The 5,394-nt window shown below is 40.7% G+C and overlaps 1 protein-coding gene across 2 annotated transcripts in view; it reads right to left on the reverse strand.

The window, feature by feature from the left end:
- The window catches only part of anxa6 (annexin A6), a 20,129-nt gene extending 19,019 nt beyond the window's left edge, over positions 1-1,110 (reverse strand). Inside the window, exon 1 of one of the 2 annotated variants that reach the window (XM_076291671.1) lies at positions 850-1,110. The gene's annotated coding sequence lies outside the window, so the exon portion shown is untranslated. The remainder of the gene's footprint in view (positions 1-849) is intronic. The other variant, XM_076291670.1, reaches the window with a different exon arrangement.
- Positions 1,111-5,394: the final 4,284 nt, after the last annotated feature.

The raw sequence follows: 5,394 nt of genomic DNA on the forward strand, positions 1-5,394 counted from the left end.
ACGTTCCAGTCTAAAGCCCTATTTGCAACCAACCATAGAGAGAAATGTAGCACTAGCATGAACTAGTACTGTATGAAAAACCAATGTATAGCCTCTGTGCAGCTCTTTCAGTCATCTGGTCTATTTCTAGTCTGAATATCACTTGGTATGTGCAAGCAACACATCCAAAAAAACATTACTTTGAACTGATCTAAAGGCACAGAAGGTCAGGATTGTCTTAGGCCAACAACATGTTTGAAAGTGATATTAAAACAAAGGCATACACATCAGACTGCAGCAGATGCAGCAGCATCACACAGAGAAACATGACTTAAGACTGAAACTGAAATGTACTCTACAAACTGTGATTTGTGACACAATGACTGAATGATTGAATAAAGAATGACACAAAACATGCCCTCAACTTTTAGAAAAGTATTTTCAGCCTTATTTTTGGACAGCTGGGTCTGTACAGAGAACGTGCCGGTTGTGGGGTGAAGGACTTCTCTGCCACACCCAATGCTGATCTCAGGAGATCTAGACCCCCTTTTCTTTCCTATTAAATCAACAGCAGTACAATATAGCACATCTTGCTTTAGCAACTGCCCTGCCACTATACCATCAAAAAGTCAGTCATAACAATGACATGATTTCATTCTCTATTAAGTCTAAAATGTATCAAAAAGGGTTTATATTTGTTAACAAAATTACAACTTTAACAGGGCTACAGAGTATGCTTAGCATTTCCAAAGCTAGGCCACATTTTACTGTACATTTTATAACCTCTGCATACATTGTTAAAATCACGACTTCAAATAAGAACGTTACAGAAGTAGGTTACATGTAAAACATCGCGACATATATTCCTACCTTTTTAACTTTTTGCGTCTCAGAAGACACAGCTTATAACGGTCTGGTCTGCCCTTACTCCTTGCAGCTGAGAATATCCACGGGGATATCAGTCGTTCGCCGGTAGGTGTCTGACGTAATACATGCGGTGGACGTTGCGTTGCGTCCACCCTATGCTTACCAGTTTACCGGTAGTCATATGGTCTCTCGCAAGCAGCGTTACTTACCAGACGAACTCGTGGGCTAATAATGATAGAGAATCATGTGCTGAATTATCACCTTTTTAGCCGGAACCTGTGAAGGTTATGCTTATGCCATGATGGAAGCTCCGTCTCAGCACTTCTCTGCGTTGCTCGCTGAGCACTCTGGAGACTGTAGCCTAGTCCAGAATGGATTTTTGCTGTTACAGTCGGGTTGTGCTTCTGCTCAAAAGGCTGCTGAATTATCTCAGACTTATGATAGTGCATTATTTATTAGTAATGAAAATAATTATGTAAGATGCTCTTTAGCTATATGACAGCTCAAGTAACCGGATAGCCTCAATTATATTATTTCAATCAACATCTTATATGAAATAATGCACTGGCTGTATAGGCCTACTAAGTTGCATCTCTATTCAGAGCTAGTCCTACTGCTTTAATTAAGTTACAGTATCACCTGGTCTTTCTTATTTTAAGAGAAATAAAATAATGAATATTATTGTTAATTAAACTAATTATTAATGTGATGTGAGGTTCCCCAAATAACTTAATAAATAAACTATTAGGGTTAACTGTTGATAAAAATAAATTCTGTCATTTCCATCACATCAATTAACAACTGCATAAAAATAAGCAAATCTAACCTCTGAATTTCTTTTCAAAGTGCACCAGATTGATGCATTTAAATGTTAAAATATCCACAATTTTCTTACGGGGAGCATGCCCCCGGACCCCCCTAGGGGGGCTTGTGCCCCAGGTCTAGTGACACCCCTGGTACAAATCAATATGGGGGCTATTTTGACTGACAGAGGTGACCAAGAAACTAGCAATTCTTGTCCAAAAAAGTATTGCTACATCACGATACTCAATATGTTGTCCCAATGATGAGTCATTTTCCCCCATTGCACCGGTGCTGGATTTCAAGGTTCCCCCACCTGCCAAATCCCACTTTAACCACTATGTGTATGTGTGTGTGTGTGTGTGTGTGTGTGTGTGTGTGTGTTTGAGTCTGTGACCATGAACCTCGGAGGTCTGTGTGTTTACAGAGACAGGCCTCTCTGAGGGTGAAAGCCTTGATGACTAAAACAGTTAGTCTGGGACAGAGCAGAACTGAGAGCAGGAGTGTGATCTGAGAGCAGGAGTCTGATCTGAGAGGTAGTGGGTGTTGGAGGAGTGTGTGGGCGAGTTGCAGTGAGGAAGGGTCGCATGCTTGCTTTGGCATGACCGCCAGTAATGGCACTATTTCTGTCCCACAGAGCAGCCATTCCGGTAAGGCGGTGAGGAATGTTGAACTGGAGCTGTGTGAGTGTGTGTGCATGCAAGCGCGCGTGTGTTTGTGTGTGTGTGTGAGAGAGAGAGAGGAAGAAAGAGAGAGAGAGCCTACAGATAGTTCAAACATGACTATATTCCAAAGCCAATGAACACAACTTCCAGATATGGCAGTTTTTACTTTATTTGGAGTTCACCCACTTGCTAGTACTCTTAACATTACTGTCATTTCTGTTCACCATGCATAAAAATATGAGCATAAGTCAGTGTGGTGTTATGATAATACAAGTATGAGTTCACAAGTTTAGCACACATTTTAATAAAATAGCCCAAGGTAAAGATATGAATTAGGAGTACGTCTCCCTGAGCTCTGAATAAAAAAAAAAATGCTATAATTACAAGTTACACTAGTCACACTATGATACAACAGAGTTCAAACATTCATTGTCATTTGGCAGTTGCTCCCAAGGAACCCTCTGATGTCATGTCTCAGGACTTCATGTATGGGACAGAGGAAAGGTTGTTCTACATCGCCCTCTACTGCTGCAAGATACAATTACACTCTTACATAAAATCAACAAAAAATCTTTGCTTTGTTACTTGTCTTACACATTTTACATCCAAAATACACCACACAATTAGCACGACTGACAAACAAAGACAGATTTATGCCTCTTTGACTTCTTCTGACAGGTTGTGAGATGACGTTCTTCATTCTACTGTAATGCATTTTTGACATTCAGCATGGGATTTGCTTCCACAGATTTCCCCCTGTGCTTGGCTTTGCAATAATGACCACATTATGGGCCCAACTGAAAAGTGGAGTGAGAAAGGCTACTTTGTCGCTAATTCCCCAGAGTGGGAGGGTCAAACAGGCCACTCTTGTATATATTGTCGTAAAAATCACTTTGCCGTATCAGAGTAAACTGGAGGGAATATATTTCCCCAGATCTACAGCTGCCAGCGCTGTTGCAATTAGTTATTTTGGAATGCACAAAAAGGTAAGAGCAAGAAATATTTATTTATTTAGGCTACAAACGTGATGATGTTTTATCAGCATGCAAAAGTGCCTTCACACATGTTTCTGTTATAAGTTAAACTGAAATATTTTTATTAAAAAATACCTTCAAGATATCAGTGTTATTATTAAAGATCTGACACATATTTCAGCAAGCAGATAATATCCCAATTCCCTGTTGCAACCTGAATTTTTGTGTGAACTCTTCAGAAAATATTTCACTATGTTCATGATACACTAGACACGTCTTTTCCTTAGCTGGGGTGAAATAGCTTGCAAAGGCGCCCCTGTGACTGTGAAAAGTGCCCCGTGCCCGTACAGCTATGAGAGTTGTGAGGTGGGGGGCGGCCTGTGGATCTGATGCCCGGAGTGGAGGGCGCATGGGGGGGGGGGGGGGGGGGCAGATGCCAGGGAGGATTAGGGGAGATGGAGAGCCACACAAATCCCTTGATGGGAGACTGGGCCGAAGGGAGGGAGGCAACTCATAAGGGTCTGAAGGAGAGTGCTGGCTCACCACAACTAAAACCTGAAAGCAGCTCTCTCTCTCTCTCTCTCTCTCTCTCTCTCTCTTTCTCTCTCTCTCTCTGTCTCTCTATCTGTATCTTTCTTTCCCCCTCCTTCTCTTTCTTTAACTCTTTGCATCTCTGTCAGTGTCTGTTCATTGCCTCTCTGTACACTGCCATTCCATCTGTTTCTTTCTATCTCTCTCTCTGTCTCTCTTTCCATCTTTTTCTATATCTCCCCCGGTCTCTTCCTTTCCCACTCCCTCTCTTTCTTTAACTCTTTCCATCGCTGTTTGTGTCTGCTCTTTGTCTCTCTGTGAATTCTCTCTCTCTCTCTCTCTCTCTCTCTTCCTGTCTTTCTCTCCTCTTGAAGAGGTCTGTTTACAGGACCATCCCCTGCCTCAGATCCTACTGCATGCTGGCTGAGTTGAGAGGAGGTTAAGTGCGTAGGCGGTTTCGTGAATCCCATCCCTGCAGTAAACACAAAGTTAGAAAGAAAGCCAACCGACAGACAAACCACTCTGTTATTGTGAACAGACAGCTGTGCTTCAAATGCCGGCACATACTGTGGTCATGGAAAGTGAATGTTTGCCTGGTATTTTCTCACTTCATATTGTAGGAAATCAAATGTCATTAAAGATGTTAATATGTGAATATTAGCATAATTAAATAGGCCTACAAGGGCTTAAAACAACACGCCTCATTGAGAGGCCTATCAGTTCAATTGACCATTTCCATACCATTGCTCATACAAAAACATTTTTGAAATGCAAACACAATACAAATCTCATACAAACCACGTACACATGCACAATATTTGCATATGTTCTATTTTGTACAGCAGCTTTCTTATCACAGCTTATGGTCATGTACCCTTGTATTGCCGTTCCTGGGCTGTAGGGTATCTACAAAGTCACATATCACGTGTGCTTCAAATACTATGCTGTATATCTCTCGTGTGACTCTATCTTGAGAGAGAGATTATCAGAGCTGAACATGGCCCCTGCTTTATTTAAGGATTAAACTACCAATCTCAGCAAATGGCCCTTGAAGTGAACTTAAAGAAAGTGATTTGCATGTATTGTGCATCTGTACGCGCACTGTATTTAAAGCACGTTATTAATCTCTGCAAAAAGAATCTTATTTAATCATAAGTCTATTTTTTGTGCCTGCACAATATTATATTTCTCTTTACATTTCTTCTCTTCTCAATAAGGAGCAAAGAGACTTGAAAAAAAAAAAGACCCTTTGGAATGTCCCTGAGTATACGATCTGACCAAACTTAAGAACATGCAGTACCTGATATAGAGTGAGTATGTTAGAATGACTTTGATCTTGCCAAAGGTAGTTTAAAAAGTGTTAAACAAAAAGTCTTAAAGTGAAATGAATTGACATAAGTTTTTACTTTTGTGTGTGCTTGTTCAAAATGTGGAGTACTCTGTGTTGACCGGTGTTATTGTGGAGGTAGCAGGTGTAAAAGGGGGAAAAAAAACTTCATCAGCATATATGATATCAGTCAAATTGATAGAAGTGTTTACACATGAACAGGATTAAAAAAAGAAACGTGTGATTCAAG

Source organism: Alosa pseudoharengus, unplaced genomic scaffold (assembly GCF_046254945.1).
Source record: "Alosa pseudoharengus isolate Yale_2024_CS ecotype anadromous, Long Island Sound unplaced genomic scaffold, YU_APseudo_1.1 YU_APseudo_1.1_scf_19, whole genome shotgun sequence".
NCBI lineage: Eukaryota > Metazoa > Chordata > Actinopteri > Clupeiformes > Clupeidae > Alosa > Alosa pseudoharengus.